Below are 23,051 nucleotides of genomic sequence, written 5' to 3'. Positions count from 1 at the left end.
TGTACATCCCGGGTCCCGTAGGCACCTCGATATCTACTCCTCACCACTGGATGTCGCCCTCTTTCGTTTGTGAGAAACAATTACTAGAATGGATGATGAGAGACTGGTCGTCGAGGTGGAGAAATATGCCGAATTGTATGACCAAAGTTCCCGTCATTACAAAGACAACTCCAAAAAAGACATTGCCTGGCAAGCCATGGCTCTGGAGATTGGCTCTTCAGATGAGAAATCAACAATGGTGGACTAAGTACCCAAACCTTCAACCATAATGGGAAATAGACAAAATCAAGTCACATAATATGGCTAATCACCAGACATGGGGGACTCGAGTCACATGACTTGACTCGAGTCAGACTCGAGTCGCAAATTTGAGGACTTGAGACTTGCTTGACTAACACCGATAAAAGACTCGACTTGACTTTTGACTTGAGACTTGACTTAGACTTAGACTACATGGACGCGCAATCACGCACAAGCGCGAACACAGATGCGCGAAAGTGTGCCAGGCTAGCTAGGTTGGAGTTTAGGTTGTCTTCTGGTGCTAGGTCCAAATGTGTATTAGCCCAACGGAGTCGGTCGTGCTGGGCGATGGCCAGAACACAAAGAGGAGAGCCCCATGGCCATCAGAGATTACTGGGCCATCAGAGATGAGATAAGCGCACAGGACGGTGTACTTTTTAGGAGCCAGCGAGTCATCATTCCGAAATCTATGCGCCCAGAGATGCTGAGACGGATCCACTACAACCACGTGGGGTGAGGCTTGTTTCACCCCCCAGTAGATACTCTCTACTGGCCAAACATGCAGGGAGAAATCAAAGACTATGTCCAACAGTTTTCAGTGTGTAACGAGTATGCACACGAGCAACAGAAGGAGACTATGATGTCACACGCGCTCCCCCACGTCCCTGGCAGCTGGTGAGCATGGACCTTTTCAGCTACGCAAGGCAGGATTTCCTGCTCATGGTCGATCACTATTCTGACTTCTGGGAGATAGATCCACTTCTAGACCTGTCTGCTGGTACGGCCATCAGAAGGTGCAAAGCGCAGTTTGCAAGGTACGGCATCCCTGACCGGGTCATTTCAGACTGTGGAGGTCAGTTTGACTGTGGAGAGTTTCGGGCGTTTGCGAGGGAGTGGGGCTCCGAACATGTCATGTCCTCCCCGAGACACCCAAAGGCTAATGGCAAGGCAGAGTCTGCAGTGAAGATTGCGAAGAGCCTATGCAGAAAAGCAGACCGTGCCGACGAGGACCCCTGGAAGGCCTTTCTGCACTGGAGGAACACGCCCACTGAGGGCATGCACAGCAGCCCAGCACAGCGACTGATGTCACGGAGGCTGAGAACTCTTCTCCCTGTGGCCGACCAGCTGCTAGAGCCTCAGGTCACCACTGGGGTCACAGACAAGCTGAGAGTGAAGCGTCAAGCAACGAAGCTGACTTACGACAGATCTGCGAGGGATCTGCCGGAGCTGAACGTCGGCCAGCCCATCAGGATGTAACCACTCCCGGGTGACAGGACGGGCCGATGGAGGAGAGGTGTATGCTTACAGCAGGTGGGACCGCGGTCCTATCTCGTCAACGTGGAGGGAACCGCGTATCGTTGCAACAGGATCGATCTCCGACCAGCAGAGGTTGCCCCTCCACAGCCAGCAGTTCACGAAGAACGGCCACCTGAGCAGCCTGTGGACGCGGGTGCAGCTGACGGGGGCCATGCAGGCGGGGGCAATGCAGAGGAAGTTGTCAGCAGCCCTGCGACGCCTCCAAGGTTATCAGCCCTGAGGTCACCGACATCTCCCTCACGGGCTGTGTCCACACCATGCCGTGCGTTACAGGGCCGGAGCGGGAGGCATATTAAGCCTCCGGACAAACTTGACCTTTAGGTCATACACTGAGCTGAGACTGACACACACACACACCACAACACACATGCGGGACAGTGGTTTATTGTTTTAAAAAAAAAAAAAGAGAGAAGATGGTTACTTCAAATGTTCTTATTAGTTTTGTGCATGCTTTGATACTGCTATATTTTTGGTTATAGTTCTGCAAAGGTCCTGGTTCATATTGACTTACTGTCTCTTCTTTATACACTATTTCTATTGCACTATTTTGATATGTGGATATGAGCACTAATGTTCTAATGACTGATACTATCCATGTTATTGTTTTGTATTTTGTTATACTAAAGGAAGGGAGATGTTGTAGGCTAATGTTATGCAAGCCGACAGCTCCACCTAGTGGGCTTGTGTGTGTATGGACTCGGGCAGTCAACACGTGCCAGTCTTGTTATGTGACAACGCGTTCAATACATGCGACTAAGAGACTCAGCCTGACTCCGTGTATTCTTCCATGCACATACACTTGCAACAGGGGTCACTCGCAGGGAGCAGGGGAGGGGGAGTGCAGTACGACCGTTTGATTGACGTACTTACTGTCCAATGCCACGCTAATCGAGTTTTTCGAGCCCTGCCCGTTCCACAGATGATTGACTTGTTTAATTTTTATGACAGTAGGCTACTTCTAACTCAGTGGCTGTAAGTGGGTTATGATAAGGATTTCAAGTAATTTTCAAGTAAAATTACACCGTCAGAGCCAGAGCGTCAGACTGGGCTGCTAGCTGATTGCTAGCAATCAAATTGCATGAGGGTACACCGAAGACTAGTTGGTAGGTAGATAGGGACTTCTACTTCCAGTTAGATACAGGGCAGTTCTGATAATTATCCCCCTTATGCTTTTGGTGATATATCACGCTACTCACCGTTCTGAGTCGAGGCATTATCTGATAGCTAAGTTATTGGTTACCGTTATTGGATATTATGGGTCGATCTAAGGAAAAGGAGGTGTTTGCTGCAGTACATATGGGGTTAATTTATGCAGCCGGAGACGGCGCAGGACTTGAGACTTGCTTGACTAACACCGATAAAAGACTCGACTTGACTTTGACTTGGTCTTCATGACTTGAGACTTGACTTAGACTTAGACTACATGGACGCGCAATCACGCACAAGCGCGAACACAGATGCGCGAAAGTGTGCCACGCTAGCTAGGTTGGAGTTTAGGGTTGTCTTCTGGTGCTAGGTCCAAATGTGTATTAGCTAGTTAGCTAGCTCCAGTAGCTACCACAGGATAACAACAAACAGAAGCTTGCTCTGGGTCACGAGCTTTGAGTACGTGCACGTGCACAAAGGGGTCACTCGCATGGAGCAGGGGAGGGAGTGCAGTACGACCGTTTGATTGACGTACTTACTGTCCAATGCCACGCTAATCGAGTTTTTCGAGCCCTGCCCGTTCCACAGACGATTGACTTGTTTAATTTTTATGACAGTAGGCTACTTCTAACTCAGTGGCTGTAAGTGGGTTATGATAAGGATTTCAAGTAATTTTCAAGTAAAATTACACCGTCAGAGCCAGAGCGTCAGACTGGGCTGTTCTCAGCATACCGCAAAAAAATTAAGAGGGTGAAAGTTCCAGTCTACAAATTCAGTTGAACCACTACCTGGACATTTGTGATGGACAGAGCTGCCTTCAGTTTTGGGCCATGAACAGGCGCACCCTCCCCTCTTTGTTCAAGGTGGAGGTAAGAGTTATGGCAGTCCCTGCATCAAGTGCACCTGTTGAACGTATGTTCAGCCATCGTGGGGTGATAATGTGACCCCATCATTCACAACTCAGTGACAAAGTACTGTCAAATAATTTTTTTTGCAAATGCAATGCATTGTAATTCGAAGTATGTTGCGAGGCAGCAAGATTGCTACCAGCTTTCAGGCTTGTGTAGTAATATTTCCCCTTCCTACAGTATGTGTATGTGATATTACTTTTGAAATATTCTTTTTTTTCATGTCTGATGCCATGTGTTGCAAATAATATTCTACAACATGTAGGGAGATTGAGTGATTGACTTGAACTGTTCTCGTATACAGCCACCTAGAGGTTCTATTTGATTCTGTTCATAGTTTGGAGGTATTGATCATAATTTTTTTTTTAAACTATTCACATAATGGTTTGGAATGTTTTGAATAGTTTGAGTTATTGTTAATGTTAAGACATTGTTATTGTTAATGTTGAATTAAAACTCAAATCATGAACCACTCTCTTTACCGATTTTTAAATGTGGAGACTGGGTTAGATCATCAGATTTTGTATGACTTGACTTGTGATTTGCTTGATTCTCACCACAGTGACTTGGGACTTGCTTGAGACTTGAAGGTTATGACTTGAGACTTGCGTGTGACTTGCACATGAGTGACTTACCCCCACCTCTGCTAATCACACCATGTAGGTAGAAACCAGATTACTTGTAATATATATATTTTTATTTTAGGCAAGGCAACTTCATTTATATAGCACTTTTCACTTTTCTGCTTTTCATTGAACAGACTCAAAGTGCTTCACATAGAAACATTTTCATACAATAAAATAGATAATAAAATAAAACATAGGCAAAGTTAAAAATGCATTGCCATGTATTAAACTGTCTCTCTGGTATCAGATCATGTGTTAACTGTCTGGATTTAAGGAAACATTAAGGGCCCTATCTTGCATCCGGCGCAAGTGACTTAGTCATTGGCGCATGTGTCGTTGCTAGTTTACAACTGGCGCAGAGCGCTCTTTTGCCACCTGCGCCACTCGCCGGTAAATTAGGGAATGATCTTGAGCCCCAAGGGGCGGTTCGGCAGAAGGAGGAGGCGTGTTCTGGCGCAAACGGTATTTTGACGTTTCTGAAAACCATTGCGCTACTGACCAGGAAATACCTGGTTTAAAGTCAGTGGCGCGTTGTTCAGACGCTATTTTAAGGGCGCATGCCTACATGCGCATGCGATGCATACGGATTGCTTGTGCACCTCGCGCATACACTTTGCTTCTCTCATCTACACGGACAGCAGTTCCCATTTTTGCAAACCATACATAATTACAAGGACAATAAAATATTACCACACAAGGAAAATCATTGAGGTGTCCATAAAGATAAAATAAATAGGCATAAATCTAGCGTACACATTTACCCAAATTATTCACGCGAATAGTAGCAGGCGTAATGACGGATCAAATTAACCTGGTTGACCAATAGTGGCAAGAGACACATGTATATAAGGAATGGACACCTGTCAAAGTGGGTTGTCCGTCAAGAATCAGGAACCACAATTCTGAAGACTGCGAAATCACCTTCTGTAAGTCCATTTAAAACCTTACTCTGCAACTTACCAGTTAAGTTGAGGTTACACATAATTTTTCTATTGCACAGTGGAATGGAATACGTCTTGGGACAGAGGATCAGATGCCAAAGGGAGAGGGTCTACCGGCCCAGACACACCTATCTCTCCTGAGTGAGGAGGAATGCAGGCGTAAGCTACGCCTGACCCGTCAGGCTGTCACCGACATCTGTCATCTCCTGGTAGATGAGCTGGGGACTGATGCACGCTGTCCCTATGCCCTCCCCGTTGCAGTGAAAATTACAGCGGCACTGCATTTCTATGCATCTGGGTCGTTCCAGCATCCCCTTAGTTGTATTGGACGCATTTCACAATCGGCAGTAAGTTCGGCTATACATGCAGTTACGTCAGGTCTAGTCCAACATGCTGGGGAATACATCAAATTCCCCGTTACACCTGACAGCCAGGAAAGAACTAAGCAGGAGTTTGGGACCAAGTATGGGTTCCCTGGCGTCCTTGGTGCTATAGACTGCACCCATGTGCAGCTACGTGCCCCATCACTAAACGCACTCACATACATAAACCGGAAGGGAACTCATTCAATTAACATCAAAGTAATTTCCGATGCTAATTGTCGAATAAATCATGTCTTTGCCAATTACCCTGGCTCAAGCCATGACTCCTTCATATTGGCAAACTCGACCATTCCTGCCATATTCGAGGGGAATCCTCCCTTGGATGGGTGGCTGTTGGGGGACAACGGCTATCCGTTGAAGACATGGCTCATGACCCCATTTCTTATGCCAGCAACAGTGCGCGAAATGGCATTCAACAGGAAACACACACAAACACGCAGTGTAATTGAACGTACTTTCGGGATTCTGAAAATGCGCTTCAGGTGTTTGGATAGGTCAGGTGGTACTTTACAGTGTGGTCCTCAAAAAGTCGCAGCATTCTTTGTGGCATGTTGTGTTTTACACAACATTGCCATGAATCATGGATGTGTCGATGACATTAATGAGGATAGATTAGAGGACTTAATGAGACGTGATGCTGAACTGCATGTGCCGATGCCATTACGTCCAAATGCCCCAGCAGCAGCACGGGAGAGGAGAGCTCATCTGTCAGAGGAGCTGCATCATATATAGTGAGGTAAGCAAACTAATGACATCTCCGCTCTATTGTTTAGCATTGTACAAATATTACCATGCATTCATAACCTTGTGAGTCAGAGAAAGTGAGCCCAAACATCGGAAAGTATAGTATGTCCTTGAGACATTTTTTATTCGGCTTGTCCAAATGTTAGGCGTAAATGAAAAAAAAAAATACAAAACGAAAAATGAAAAGTTGCAAAGATTTGAAGGAAAAAATATTTATTTTCTCCCTCCTCTGTAAGGCCTTTTACGCGGCCTGCCTCGGCGGGATCCAACAAATGAGGGTCCGGGAGTGGCGACGCTGGATGTGCTCCTGCAGCAGGTGGACGGAGAATGGAATGGGGGGAGGAAGGGGCACAACAGGGGGAGGAAGGGGCACAACAGGGGAGGAAGGGGCACAACAGGGGGAGGAAGGGGCACACAGGGGGAGGAAGGGGCACAACTGGGGGAGGAGGTGGGTCGTTTGGGGGCCATGCACGTTCCATTGCTGTCGCAATCCGGTCCAAACTTGAGGCGATGCGCCCGAGAGGCCGCAGCAACATCGCCACCCGGTCCAGACGGGTGTTGGTGTTTCGCCGCATCCCGGCCAGCTCCCGCTCCAGCATGTCGAACCCGGTTTGCTGGAGCTGCAGGAACGGGTGGTCCTGCGGTCTCATGCTGCTGCTGCTGCCACGGCGTCTTGCTTGAGGGCGCCGCGCGGCTCCCTCAGCTGCCCCGTGCGCGCTGGTCCCGAGGCCAGGGTCTTCTTCCTGAGAAGCTACGTGACATTGTTTTGATTTATTTTATGGCTGTGTTACATTTATTAAATGTCAAAAATGATTAAAAAGATTTTCACGAGACATCTCTATTTATGTGAACTTTATTTATGTACCTTGGGGTTGGACAGCTGGTGCATCGGGTTGAGTGCCGACCTCTAAGCCCCCAAAACCCTCAACACCCTCAACACTTTCAGCGGTCAGTGTTGACGCAGCGATATCCTCTGCTGGCGTGAGGTCCTGGTAACTGCCAGATCCTCCTCCAGTCTTTTGACGTGCTTTCAAGTTGGCCGCAAGCTTGGCCTTTCCTCTTCTCCTGACGTCGTTGTATCGCTTACGGCAATTGTGAGATGTCCTATTTTGTCCAGCTGCTGAAACAATTACGGCGATTTCCTCCCAAGCCGCTTTCACGGAAGCAATTTTGGGTGGGTTTCTCCCATCCCCATATAAAGCCAACTCGCGTTCTTTGACTGCTCTGACAAGCACATCGGTATCTTCTGTGGTGAACCTTTCATTGCGTGCGTCTGGCAAACCCGCCATCATAATAGCAATCCGCCATGGAACATGCGCCGATCGTTCTTAAAGGGGATGCGAGAAAACGCTCTGATTGGTTCATTGCACGTTACGCCCAAACCACACCTACGGGTAATTAGGCAGCTTCAGACCAACCCTTTTGACACTTGCGCCGCGGCGGAAGTGTACTTTATCCGCCTGTAAAATAGCGATAGCGCCGTAGAACCGCCCACAAAGCTACTTGCGCTTTGCGCTTTCCCACTTGCGTTTCAGACCGTTAAAATAGGGCCCTAAGTGTCTCGAGGCGAGCACTCAAATAAAATAGACTGGCTACTGAGTCCAGCACAGCAATAACATCACTGTATTTATCCTGAGGGATAAAAAAAAAAGTATATAGGTTATATATATATATATAATATATATATATATACATATATATATATATGCAAAAGAGTATTTATACCAGAGAGGGATAATAACTAAATTATAGGTCATCATGACTAGGCTACACCATACGGTACTGCCATTGCACACTATAGTGGCGAATTGAAATATTGGCGGTGCCTCTCAGGATCTGCACGGAACTCCTGGACCAGATTGTAGTACCCCTGTTCTTGTCTCCGTTCATTGATGGGGTGCACCCAAACCCTTCGTCTTCTCCTTGCCCGCCTACGGCGCAGCAGAAGAAGGGCAGCCACCCTTTGTCTGGCAACAATTGTTCTGTTGAAATAAAAAAAACTCAATAAAATGTAAAATAGCTTGTGTTCAATTAAAATGGATAACTACTGGCTGCATACATGTAAATGTGTGGCTATGTTAAGGCTATATAGATGGATAGATAGCTACTTTATTGGACCCAATGGGGACCAATACATTTTTATTTTGTGTATTTATTGTATTGACCAATACATTTTTATTTTGTGTATTTATGTATTGAGCTACTGGATGGCTTTATTGGTCCCAATGGGGACCAATAAAGCGATCCAGTAGCTCAATACAATAAATACACAAAATAAAAATTGGCCTTAAAGGTGACTGCACTATATACTAAAAAGGCTTAATAGAAGGTCCTGCACTTATTGAGATTGTTGTTCAGTAGATGAATAATTGCAAAATATAAAATAAATAAGAAATGACAGTTATAAAAACGATAAAGTGCCCTACAAACTAAGTTGGTAGATCGGCTGCTTGAAAACATACTTTCACTGCGCAGATTATACATTTTTCAAATTATTCAGCGAAAAAAGATGGAAAATAAATAAACTAGGCTACAATAGGCTACTCACCCATTGCGTTTCGTCTCTTTGTTGCGGTTGATCGACAGGTGACTTCCTGATTTTATACTGCAGCGCGACCATCGCGCCGCTTCCAGTTAGTGCTAGGGGCGGCTTTTGACGCGCGTGAAATGCGCGCCGCTGCGCGTGGGCGCCGGTGTGTTTAGGCCCTAAGACAGATGAGATATTTAGATGCGAAAAGCACACAATACAATACTTTACACACAATATATATATGACCAGGCAATTGCTGGTCATATATATTTGTAATAAAAGTACGAACAATACATACATACACAAAACGATACATCACAACATGCATCAACAAACAACATAACAAGCATACCCTACAATAATCTGAGGCCTCAGATGGGAGTTCGCCCTGCGTCTACTTCATACTCTAAAGGTACGCTAGGAGAAGTCCACCGAGTGTTCAAAGTCATGAGTTCTTATTCACTTGGGTTGGGTTCTGGAGGGGTCTGAACCCCAATAAACCAAAAGCCTTTGTTTACCAGATGGTAATCTTTACAATTGAAGCTCCCCAGGATGTCATAATAAGGGGCTCGCGGCCGTGCCATGTTACCCTTTGCTTTCTCGACCCTCCCCAGGGAGTCGAGGAACAGGCTCCACATCAAAGGATTGCACGGTGTGGTATCCGGGAATGAAGAATGCGCCGGGATTCAGTGAAACACGTGGCAACGGATGGTTTAAGCCGACTTTCGGCGTTTATTTCAATAAGCAAAGAGGATAAGGGTGCGCTTGGGTCTCCGTGAGCCTCAAGCCTCTGCAGTCCATGCGTCTCTCTGCTTCTCCCGTCCATGCTTGTCTCTGCCTCTCTTGTAGTGGCTCCGGGCCTTTCTCCTCCCCGCCGCCAGGTGTCCCCCATCCCGCTGATTGGGGGGAAGGACCCGGTGCTCTCCGTCGCCGGCTGGTGGGTGGGGGTGGTACACCCCGTCCTTCACGGTTCCGCGGGCCCGTTCAGGCCGAGGCTTCAGGGGCGGGATGCCACACTCCCCCCCCGTTTGCTCAAGCCCCTGGTCTCCGGGAAACCCGCCCAGACAGGCATCCCGACGTGACAGGGCGTCGGCGTTGGCATGCTCCCGGCCCGGTCGGTGGTCCACCCGGAACCGGAAATCCTGGAGAGCCAGGAACCACCGTGTCACCCGGGCGTTTGTGTTCTTGGCCCCCGCCATCCACTTCAGGGGGGCGTGGTCGGTGACCAAGGTGAACTCCCTCCCCAGGAGGTAGTACGCAACTTCTCCAGGCACCATTTAATGGCCAGGGCCTCCTTCTCTACGGTGGAGTAATTGCGCTCGTTGGGGAGGAGCTTCCGGCTGACGTAGGTTATCGGGTGCTCCTCTCCGGCCCGGACCTGGGACAAGACCCCCCCAAGTCCCACCTCCGAGGCGTCTGTGTGAACAATCACAGGGAGGTTAAAGTCAGGTGTGATTAGTACCGGTTCTGAGCACAGAGCCTCCCGGAGCGTCTTGAACGCCCGGTCCGCCGCCTCTGACCAGGTAACCCGGTCTGGTAAGGCCTTACGGGTTAGGTCGTTCATGGGGCTGGCCAGCGTGGCGTACCCGGGAATGAAGCGCTGATAGTAGCCCACCAGCCCCAAGAACGCCTTTACCTGCTTCTTAGTCCTGGGTTGCGGCCAGGCCCGTATGGCGGCTACCTTGCCTTCCTGCGGCCGCACTGTCCCTCTCCCGACCCGGTACCCCAGGTACGTCGTCTCCTCTCTCCCGAGGCGACATTTGGCCGGGTTAGCGGTGAGGCCCGCCCTCCGCAGCTCTCCCAGCACGGCCCTTAGCTGGCGGACGTGGATATCCCAGCTGGGGCTGTAGATGATGATGTCATCGATGTATGCCGCCGCGTAATCCTGGTGGGGCCTCAGGAGCTGGTCCATCATCCGCTGGAATGTGGCTGGGGCGCCGTGTACCCCGAAGGGGAGGACGGTGTACTGGTACAGTCCCCCCGGGTGGAGAACGCCGTCTTTTCCCGGGCCCCGGGTCAACGGCACCTGCCAGTACCCCTTGGTCAGGTCCAGGGTCGACAGGTACCGTGCCGGACCCAGGCGCTCGATAAGTTCGTCGACCCGGGGCATGGGGTAGGCGTCGAACTCCGATGCCTCGTTCAGCCGCCTGAAGTCATTACAGAACCTAAAGGTTCCATCCGGCTTGGGCACCAGGACCACCGGGCTGCACCAGGCGCTGCGTGACTCCTCTATCACGCCGAGCTGCAGCATTCGGCGCACCTCGGCCCGTATGGCCTCCCTCCGGGCCTCTGGGATCCTGTAGGGCGGAACCCTTACCCTTATGCCTGGTGCCGTCCGGATGTCGTGGTGGGTGGCGGCAGTCCTCCCCGGCAGGTCGGAGAACACGTCCCGATGCTGGAGGACGATCTCGTCCAGGTCGTGTCTCTGGGCCGGGCTGAGGTCCTCCCCCACCGGGACCTCCGGGATCTCCTGCCGGGCCGCCAGGGACAAGGGAGCGGGGTCGCGGGTGTCGGCTCCCCCCCCCTCCACTGCTTCAGGAGATTGATATGATATAGCTGCGTCGGCTTCCGCCTCCCTGGCTGGCGGACCCGGTAGTTCACCTCGCCCACGCGTTCCACCACCTCGTAGGGTCCCTGCCACTTTGCCAGGAACCGGCACTCCGCCGTGGGGACCAGGACCAGGACCAGTTCCCCTGGCTGAAAGGTCCTCAGCTGGGCTCCTCGATTATAGACCCTCGCCTGGGCCTGCTGCGCTTGCTGGAGGTGCCTCCGGACGATGGGCCACACCCGGGCCATGCGGTCACGCACCTGCTCCACGTGGTCCACGGTGGTGCGGTGGGGGGACGGCTGGCTCTCCCAGGCCTCCTTGGCGATGTCCAGGATCCCGCGGGGCCTCCGCCCGTACAGCAGCTCGAAGGGGGAGAACCCGGTGGACGCCTGGGGGACCTCCCGTACCGCGAACAGTACGTGGGGTAGTAGTTGGTCCCAATTCTTCCGTCGGCCTGCATGGTCTTCTTGAGCATCTGCTTAAGGGTCTTGTTGAACCGCTCGACCAGGCCGTCCGTCTGGGGGGTACACCGAGGTCCGGAGCTGCTTCACCTGCAGGAGCCTGAGGACCTCCTTCATCACCCGTGACATGAAGCACGACCCTGATCGGTGAGCACCTCCTTTGCTATCCCCACCCGGCTGAAGAGGAGCATAAGTTCACGGGCGACCGCCTTGGTGGTGGCGGCGCGCAGGGGAAGGGCCTCGGGGTACCGGGTGGCGTAGTCAACTAGCACCAGGATATAGCGGTGGCCCCGGCTGGTCTTGGGAAGGGGGCCCACGATGTCTAAGGCCAAACGCTCGAAGGGGGTCTCGATGATGGGCATGGGAATGAGGGGGTGTCTAGCGATGGCCCGGGGGCTACCCGCTGGCACTCGGGGCATCCCTGGCAGTGGCGCTCAACATCCCGCTTAACCCCCGGCCAATAGAACCTGGCTAGGACCCGCTCCCGGGTCTTGTCCATGCCCAGGTGGGCCCCCAGGAGGTGGGTGTGGGCCATAAAAAGCACTTTACTGACGTAGGAACGGGCACCACTAGCTGTTCCCTCACTCCCCCCTCCCGGAGGCTACTCGATATAACAGACCCCCCTGGTGCTGAAGTGCGGGTGTGGTGTGTGACTCACCGAGTCTCGGGCCTGCCCGTCATGAACCAGGACGTGGCTCCAGGCGTGCTTGAGGGCCTCATCCTGGAGCTGTGCGGTGGCGAACTGGCCGGGTCGGGACGAGCCTTCCCCCCCTCTGGTAAGAAGTCCGAGAACTCAGTAAGGGGGAGCTCTCCGGGTCTTCCGGTGGGTCTGGTTGCTCGGAGGCTGTGAGGGTCTCCGGGGTGTCGGGGGTAGGTTCCGGTGTCTCGCTCCGGACGGGTCCTCTCGCCGTGCGCGCCGGGGTCCCCGGTGGGGAAGGTCCGTTCCCCTCCGATCCCTCGTCCTCCGCCGTCAGCTCCCCCGGGGACGATGGGCGCCGGGTGGCCCCATAGGCCTGCCGAACCCCCCGCGCCCCTCTGCGGGGAGGGCCTCTCCAGCTCCGTAGCTCCCGCGTCGGGTCCCACAGCCGGTGGAAAATCGGGCAGTCCCTGCCGATTAACACGGGGACCGGTAGGTGGGGGACAATCCCCGCCCGGATCGTGAATACCCCATGGGTGGTGCGGACTACCACGTGGCATGTGGGGTATGTCCGGGTGTCCCCGTGGACGCAGGCCACCTCCATCGGATCCCCGGCCTTCCCGCCCGCCAGGTCGGGGCGAAGGAGGGTAACCGCACTGCTGGTGTCCAAGAGGGCCTGCGTGTCCTGGTTCATTACCCGCGCCGGGATGGTCGGACTCCCAGATGTTCCCTGCGTCCAGCAGGTCGCCAACATGCACGTGTGGTCCGCCCCCGGGTCCGCGTATGCTGACGGCATCGACACATCACGTCCCCTCGGGGCTTGGCCGGTCACGGCGCGCCGTGGGGCTGGGGCGGACCCGGCGTTCAGGAGCTGGGCCACCTGCCAGTTCTCCAGCTGGAGGACCAGGTCGTCCACGGTGGCAGGGTGATGGTGGGCCAGCACGCGGCGGGCGTCCGGCGGGAGTCGCCGCAGGGTGTGGTCAATGATCACCCGGTCGATCGGGCTGGGGCCCTCTCCCGCTGTCAGCCACCGCTTCACCAGCCGGCTGTGCTGGGCGATCTGGGTGCGCACAGCTCCCTGCGCGTCAAACCGCCAATCCTGCGCGCGTTGCGCGCGCGCCGCGAGGTTGTGGCCGTAGTAGGCCAGTATGGCCTGTTTGAGCGCCGGGTACTGGCGGGCGATGTCCGCCGGCAGGTCCTGGCTCGCCTGCTGGGCGGGTCCGGTGAGGAACGGCGCCACAATGTGCGCCCACTGCTCCTCTGGCCAGCCTTCCCTCTGTGGCCCGCTCGAAGACCTCGAGGTAAGCCTCCACGTCGTCTTCCGGTCCCAGCTTCGTGAGGCGGCTGGTCGGGGCGGCGGTCGGCGCAGCACGGACGGCGTGCTGAGTCAGCCGCAGAACAGCTTCGCGGAGCAGGGCGAGGCTCTCGGTGGTCTCCCGCTGGTGTTGCTGGGCAGCCAGCGCCGCGGCTCCGTCCGGGTTCTGCATGGTGGGGTAGTAGTAGTGGGAACGCTCAAGATGCCTGCATTCTCCACCATATGTGGTATCCGGGAATGAAGAATGCGCCGGGATTCAGTGAAACACGTGGCAACGGATGGTTTAAGCCGACTTTCGGCGTTTATTTCAATAAGCAAAGAGGATAAGGGTGCGCTTGGGTCTCCGTGAGCCTCAAGCCTCTGCAGTCCATGCGTCTCTCTGCTTCTCCCGTCCATGCTTGTCTCTGCCTCTCTTGTAGTGGCTCCGGGCCTTTCTCCTCCCCGCCGCCAGGTGTCCCCCATCCCGCTGATTGGGGGGAAGGACCCGGTGCTCTCCGTCGCCGGCTGGTGGGTGGGGGTGGTACACCCCGTCCTTCACGGTTCCGCGGGCCCGTTCAGGCCGAGGCTTCAGGGGCGGGATGCCACACTGGTCACAGAATGTGTCAATGGATTACATCACACGAAAGGAGAGGAACAGGCAGGCAATAAACGCATCACACGAAACTCAAAGGTTTACACTACGTGACCATTCTTCCTCTACTGTCCCACCACTCCGAGGGTGGTACGCACAATGGTTGCGTGTGTCAATTCTGTTGGATGACTTTTAAAAACATTTCTTTAACCTTCAACTTTTCTAATTGTCTCTGATCCTTCAAACCACTTTTCTTAATAACTTTCAAACCTTTTATTACTTCTTAGAAACTATCACACAATGTATACACAGCCCTAGTAACACTATGATCTAGTCTCTTTTAATTTGCGTGAATGCTGTGTCTAGTGCGATACTTTCCGTACACTGCTCTTCTCTCCATCTGCCTGGACACGCCTCCACCTCTCTCTCTGCTGCCTGCCTCTCATCCGAATCACGGGCTGTCCTTTGAAGTGCCTGTACCTACGTCTCTCCCTTCTCTGAGACCCTCCTTTGTCTCTTTGTTCAGGCCACTTCCTTGTGGCTACACAGGAACCATGGAGGCCACCGCTCTGGTGCTGTTGATCCTGCTGGACTGTCTCTTTGTGTCGTCCAGCAGACCGTCCCGTAGCTCTTCAGGTGGGCCTCCCATGGTCTGTAACTTCATAACGTCTGATGTAGAGGAGTCATGACATGGGGTATTTGCACTGGATTGGGCCACTGGTCGGGCTGTAAGCAGAAGGAGGAGGAGCGTTGTCCAGGTCCAGATCTTTTTGAACAAAACTAGATGCAGATGGGTTATCTTTCTCCCCACCCCTTTCCTTATCTTGTCTTGCCTTATGTTCTCATCTATCTGCCTTCTCCTTCCATAACACATACTTCTTCCAATCTTTCTCATACATTCGTTGATTCACCTTCTTGCCATTTTGCCATAAAACATTAACAAAATATCATAAGACATTCTGGCAGTAAAATGCAAATCATCTGTGGGCATGTATTGTATTTCTGTCTGGTTCTGCATGCAGTGGTGTGTGTTTGTTATCAGTGTGTCAGCTATTGACCCCGGTCCCTCTTGCAGCAGGTCCCGTGAATAAAAGAACCCTGATGCGCGTAAAACACACGAGTATGCTTGTATCTTGGGGCTTGCATCGGAGGTAGCCTATGTCGATGCAAATGGCACTCAGCCCAAGGCGACACATTAAATCTAGCTGATCAGGTCGAGTAAGGCTGGTGAGAACCACACATCAATCATTTGTGTGTGATGCTTGTGTGCGTTGTGACGCTGAGCCTACCATTTCGCGTGTTTGTTGTGTTTTTGTTATGGTGCTCATACCTCCTCCTTGGACCTAGCCTGCTCCTGCGTCCCGTCAATGTGAATGCCCCTTTCCACCTCTGCCTCTTGGATGATTCACAGTCACTTCACAGGAAGGTGTGAACTGCCAGCCGGCCCATTCCATTGTCTTTGTCAATTTATTTTGGGAAAATCATTGAACCAATGATCCATGGCGCCACAACGAAAGCAGGCCTGCTTTCGTCTGTGCTTCCCCACTTTCCTGTGGTCATCCTTGCCGTCCGGCGCCTCCACGAACATTATATCAGCTTGGTCTCTCCCGGGAATGTCGCCTTGAATGCGACCCCACTGTAGGCCCAGTTTGACTTGGCATACTTCGCCGATGGGTGATGGGCCATTTACAGAATGGCTGTAGCGAGGGATTACCCTCCCACTGCAGATGGGTCCAGGAGACATTCTGCTATGTCCTTAATGTCACTGGGTCTCCATGCACAGAAAACGTATGCCAAACTGCCATAACCCCCGTTGCGTTTTTTGCGGGTGCTTCCTCCTTTGCTGTGAGGTCTGGATAGAGGTTGAATGATGGAGCGGCGGCCTGGGCGTTGTCGTCACACGGTGGAGGTGAAGGGGGATTCGCACTCGCTCCGCCGGTGTAGTCCGGGTTTACATCTCGGGTGAAATTGAGATAAAAAATCACTACATTCTCTACGCTCTCTGTCCCTGGCTGATTTGTTTTTCTATCCTGGCCCTCTCTTTCCCAGCAATAAAATGCACACCACATAATTTAAAACTTTTCTTTTCCTTCTCTGACTCCAACAACCGTTTCAAGCTAAAACTCCCCATCTCAGGAAAGCCCGGTTTATACCAATATTTTAAACTCTCCAGAGCCGCTCCATGTTTCTCCCAATCTATTATCTATTTTAGATCCATACATGCTAGTTACTATTATCTAATATCACTGTAACCTCCTTGTCACTACACATATATACATATTTATTAACGAATGTATACCTATTATTATTATTTATTCATATATATGACCCCAACAGCGCTTAACGGGTTTCCCTTTACCGTTTTGACAGACCCTAGCTGCCCTTACTGTTACATATATAACCATATATATATTGACGGAACCGAAGTTGCTTTACCGTATGTTCCTTTAACAGAGTTCCTCGAACGCGGCCGATCGTTCGGATATACGTTCCCAAAACAGTATATATCGTTCCCGTAACGGATTTCCTGTCGCTTAAACAGGTATTGTGATCTCATCTGCTCAAATTCTTTTTCTCTGGATACCGTACTGAAGAACCCTTAGTTTATCCCCCACAGGCACCCCCTCCTCGACCCAATTAATCTGGTTGCAGTCACCTGGAGGCGAGGTAGAGCTTTGGGACCGCCTCGGACCTGTCTATGAGCGATATTTCGTCAAATCTTCAGGTTAGGTATCCCGGACGAGCCCCCAAATTGTCGTGGCAATTTCTCTATCAGATATTGCGTCTAAGACAGATGAGATATTTAGATGCAAAAAACACACAATACTTGCAGGCAATTACTGGCTGGTCATATATATTTGTAATAAAAGTACGAACAAAGATACATCACAACATGCATCAACAAACAACAAAACAGGCATACAATACAATAATCTTAGGCCTCAGATGGAAGTTCGCTTACTTCATACTCGAAAGGTACGCTAAGAGAAGTCCACCAAGTGTTCCAAGTCATGAGTTCTTATTCACTTGGGTTGGGTTCTGGAGGGGGTCTGTCCTTTGCTTACCAGATGGTAATCTTTACAATTGAAGCTCCCCAGGATGTCATAAAAGGGGGTCGCGGCCGTGCCATGTAACCCTTTGCTTTGTCAACGCTCCCCATGGAGTCAAGGAACAGGCCCACACATCAAAGGAAACAGAATGCACGGAAACAGAATGTTTCAATAGATTACATCACACGAAAGGAGAGGAACCAGCAGGCAATAAATGCATCACACGAAACTCAAGGGTTTACACTTTATATGACCCACAAAGAGAGTAGAAGGCAAGCAATATATGCATCACACAAAATAGTAACAAAACTCAAGTTCATAGATAGACGAAAACGTAACAACATGTAGATTTTCCATCACATTACTTAAAAATCATACACTGTGATTTTCTGGATTTTTGGTTTAGATTCCATCACTCACAGTTGAAGAGTACCTATGATAAAAATTACAGACTTGCTTTGAAAGTGGGAAAACCTGCGAAATCGAATAATCGGTGTATCAAATACATGTAGATTTTCCATCACATCATACAATGTGATTTTCTGGATTTTTGAGGGAGTGCCATTTATGCTCTCCAAAGAAGCACAGAGGGCCCTCATCAGCTGGGAGCCCATACATTCAAGAATCCTCACTGCAAGATTCCAAACCACCCATAAAATAATCAACCTTCAAATCATACAGTGCTATGCACCCACCAACAATACTGATGAGGAACTAAAGGACAATTTCTACAACCAGCTACAACGTCTACTCCAGACCAGAAAAGAAAAAGACCTTCTCTTACTCATGGGCGACATGAATGCCAAAGTGGGAAATAACAACAATGGATACGAACTGGCTATGGGAAAGCATGGACTTGGCACCATGAACGAAAATGGGGAGAGATTTGCAGATGTATGTGCTGACAACAATCTGGTTATAGGAGGGACTGTTTTCCCCCATAAACTCATCCACAAAGCCACCTGGATATCATCTGATCACACTACCGAAAACCAACTCGACCACATATGTATAAACAGGAAGTTTAGGCACTCTCTCCTGGATGTACGAGTGAAGAGGGGGGCAGACGCCGGGACAGACCACCACTTACTTGCTGCAAAACTCCAACTTAAGCTAAAGCGCTGCAACAACCCCTCTGACAGCAGAACAAAATTCAACCTACAGCTCTTCCAGGACATTGGAACAACTGAACTGTATCAAACCACCCTACAGAACAGGTTTCAAGCCCGGCAAGATCTCCAACAATCAGTGGAAGAGTGCTGGAACAGCCTGAAAAACATATGGAAGGAAACATGCCTAGAAGTGGTGGGGAAAAAGACAACAAAACACAAACCCTGGTTGTCAATGTGGTAGAAATGAACATTACATTTTATGTCAAACTATGATTATTATTAGGCCTACATATCATATACATACTTTAATAGTGGAAAAGAGCTGATCACCTTTAGCCTAGATGTTATGAGTCCAGTCCCATCTGATGTGCCATGTGGCACACCACTCTCTGAAGACAATGCTTACATTCACACGTGTGCATCATCTCTGTATGTATAAGGATAATATATGTTCTAAGGTCACATTGGGATTCAGAAGACATGAGAGTATGCTGACATCCACACAGTATGACCCAGATGGGAAATTCTATGCACATCAATATTTGATGAAAGTCCAACTTTGTATTGTGTAAGGATTGGGGATATAAGGAGCTGTACGGGATTCATTCGGCAGTGTGTATTTATTCGCGAATACCATTCGGCTTTGTTGTCTCTCGTTTGCGGGTGGCAATAAACTCTCCATCTATACTTGACCTGGACTCTCCGATTCCTCTTGCCTATAGCTAGTTGAAGTGAATTAGATAAGTCGTTATTAGAAATCCCACCACATCAACAGAAACACTGAAAAGAATAGAAGAGAGGAGGGCAAAAAAGGACACACTAAACAAATGCAAAACCCGAGCAAGAAAGGCAGCAGCCCACAAAGACTACGAGTTAGCAAACAAGGAGGTGAAGGAAAGCGCTAAATGTCATAAACAGAATTACATCGAGGCCTTGGCACGAGAAGCACAGGAAGCAGCTGGAAAAAACAACCTCAAGGACCTATAAATGACCACCAAGAAACTGTCCGGAAAGTTCAGACAGACGAACACACAAATCCGTGATAAACAGTGACGACTCCTTACCACCAAGGAAGAACAACACCAAAGATGGACAGAGCATTTCAGGGATGTGGTCAAAAAAATAGAGATTCCAACATCAACTGTGCCCCCCCAACAAGATCTGAGGTAAGGAAGGCCATTAAGGCACTACGACGTGGCAAAGCAGCAGGGCCAGATGACATCCCAGCGGAGGCCCAACATGCTGATGTTGAAACCTCAACCACCATGCTATACCAGCTGATCAAGGAAATATGGGAAGATGAGGAAAATATAACAGCAGACTGGAAGGACGGGCTTATTGCAATCATTCCTAAGAAAGGAGACCTCAGGGATTGCAATAACTACCGAGGAATCATGTTGCTATCAACACCAGGCAAAGTGCTCAGTCGCATCATTTTAGAGAGACTGCGAAAGGGGGTTGACGATGAGCTGAGAGAGAACCAAGCTGGTTTCAGAAATGGAAGATCATGCAGTGACCAAATTGCTACCCTCAGGATCATCAATGAACAATCTATATAAAGGAACACACCGGTTTACGTCAATTTCATTTACTTTGAAAAAGCATTTGACAGTATACCGAAAGCGGCTATGGAATTTAATGGCACACTACTGAATCCCCCCCAAATACATAAACATCATCAAGAACACATACCAGGACATGCAATGCCAAGTGCTCCACAAAGGATAGGCTCAAGAAACATTCACAGTGCTCACCGGGGTGAAATAGGGCTGCCTGCTTTCCCCTTTCCTTTTCCTCTTGTGCATTGACTGGACCATGAAGCAAACTACCCACAATAAAAATACTAGCATCCAATGGAGTCTGACAGAACAGCTAGATGACCTCGACTTTGCAAATGACATTGCACTACTCTCACATAGCCACCAGCAGATGCGAGAGAAATCCCCAACTGCTAGAAACAACAGCAGCAGGACTGGCGCTTAATATAAACGGAGCAAAAACCAAAATAATGTGGATAAACAACAAAAGCATGAGTCCTATAAACATCGGGGACCAAATACTGGAAGAGGTCATCAAATGTACATATCTGGGAAGTGTGGTAGCTGTGGACGGTGGGACAGAGGAAGATGTGAAGTCAAGAATTGGGAAAGCAAGAACATCATTCAACATATTAAATAAGATCTGGAAAACTAAAAACATCTCACTCAATACTAAAAATACTCTCGCAGCGTCGACGACCGCATCCCTTGCCGCGAAGGCGACCGCATCTCTTGCCGCGACGGCGACCGCATCACTCCTGCCCCGGGATTCTCGTGCCGGGTCCCAAAGCCGGCGAAACATCGGGCAATCCCTCCCAATCAGGAGCGGCACGGGGAGGTTGGGTACAATCCCCGCCCGAGCCGTGAACACCCCGTGTGGGGTCCGGATGACCACGTGGCAGGTCTCGTAGGTCCGGGTCCCCCCGTGCACGCAGGCCACCTCCATGGGTCCCCCCTCCCTTCCTCCCGCCAAGTCGGGGCGGAGGAGGGTGACCACGCTGCCTCCAGCAGGGCCTGCGTGTCCTTTGCCATGACCCGTGCTGGTACGGTCGGGCTCCCGGACGTCCCCTGCGCCCAACAGGTCGCCAGCATGCAGGGCCGGCCCGTCCCCACGTCCGCGTAGGCCGACGGCAACGTCCCGTCCCGGTTTCGCTCTGCGGCCTCTTCTCGCTCTGCGGCCTCGTCCCGCTCTGCGGCCTCGTCTCCTGCTGCGGCAGCAGCGTCCCTTGCGGCGGCGGCGGCGTCTCTTGCGGCGGCTGCGGCGTCTCTTGCGGCGGCTGCGGCGTCTCTTGCGGCGGCGGCGGCGGCGTCCCTTGCGGCGGCGGCGGCGTCCCCAGCGGCGGCGTCCCCTGCGGCGGCGGCGGCGGCGTCCCTTGCGGCGGCGGCGGCGTCCCTTGCGGCGGCGTCCCTTGCGGCGGCGGCGGCATCCCTTGCGGCGGCGGCGTCCCTTGCGGCGGCGGCGTCTCTTGCGGCGGCGGCGTCTGTCCCGTCCGGATTCTGCATTCTTAATTGGTGGGGTACTTTACCGGGGGGTTGTAGAGGGTTCTTCATGCCTGCATTCTCCACCATGTGTGGCAACCCGGTACTCGATTGGGGCGGGTTCCACGGATAAACGACACGTTTAGCGAGGGTTAAAGGGTTTCAACAAACAAGGTACTTGCGGTCTCTAGGGCCTCCGTGGGCCTCTAGCTGCTCGCGGACCCGAGCGCATCCTCCTTCCTCCCTCTCCTCCCTGGTCTGCCCAAATGTCAGTCCTTTTATATTGCCTCCTCGGCTTTCGGCCAGGTGTCCCCCAATCACACTGATTGGGGAGGCGAAAGGGCTGCTCTCGGTCGCCGTCTGATGGGTGACTGATTGGTCCTGGATGGCGGTACACGCCGTCCAGGACCAACCCTCGGGCTGGTCCGGGCCGAGGCTTACGGGGCGGGATGCCACAGTATCCTCAGGATCTTCTGGCCAAACCGTATCAGTAACACCAACCTGTGGGAACGCACCAATCAAGAGCCAATAGAGATACAGCTGATAAGGAGAAAGTGGAGCTGGATAGGTCACACACTAAGAAAAGGCAAAACAGCAATAACCAAACAGGCACTAACATGGAACCCACAAGGCAAACGGAGAAGAGGGAGGCCCAAAAAAACCTGGAGAAGGAGCACAGAGCTAGATGTGAAAAAGAAGGGAATGACATGGAAATACCTGGAGAGGATGGAACAAGACGGGGGTGGAAACGATTCATCAATGGCCTATGTTCCGAAAGGAATACAAAGGGGCCTAACTAACTAACTAAAGCAATGTTATACTTAAAAGGAGCAAGTAAGACTAAGTTAAATATTAATTTAGTCTTTCGACCTGTAGCATATAAACAAAATGAAGCAACTGTCCCATATTTCTAACTGCATTTGAAGTAGACATTGAGACTCACAAAAATTGGACACTATAGGACAGTGATCATGATTTGTCTCAATATCAGAATAACAATGATGGGTAATGGCCATAAAGTAGGTCTGTATATGCAGTGTAAGCTTCTCCAGGCCCTGCAAGTCAGGATTTAGGCTATGAATCTCAATGAATAGTAGGTAAATAGGTAGTGGCCATCCCGAAAATGCACCAGAATACAGGTAATCAAATCTATTAAATTAAAAAAAAATTATGGGGGGGGGAACCCCAGACCACAGACCCCCTGTTTATTACTGTGCGCCACCAACATTTTTGATCACCAGCCGCCACTGATATATATACATATATCTATACATATGTAAAAATATATGTATATGTATGTGTATGTATATATATGTGGGTATTTGTCTTGCAAGGGGAATTTGTATTGCATTTGGGAACTTTTAAAAACATAAGCACAAACAGCACAGCAGTACAAGTACATACAGACTCAGACAATGATATACACAATTACAGACTAATACAACAGACAATAAAAATAAACAAAAAACATTCAAAGTGCATATTGCATACTTTAGGATGGCACT

This window comes from Gadus chalcogrammus, chromosome 3 (assembly GCF_026213295.1).
Source record: "Gadus chalcogrammus isolate NIFS_2021 chromosome 3, NIFS_Gcha_1.0, whole genome shotgun sequence".
NCBI lineage: Eukaryota > Metazoa > Chordata > Actinopteri > Gadiformes > Gadidae > Gadus > Gadus chalcogrammus.
The sequence above is the reverse complement of the archived record's forward strand: the minus strand, read 5'-3'. Positions refer to the sequence as shown.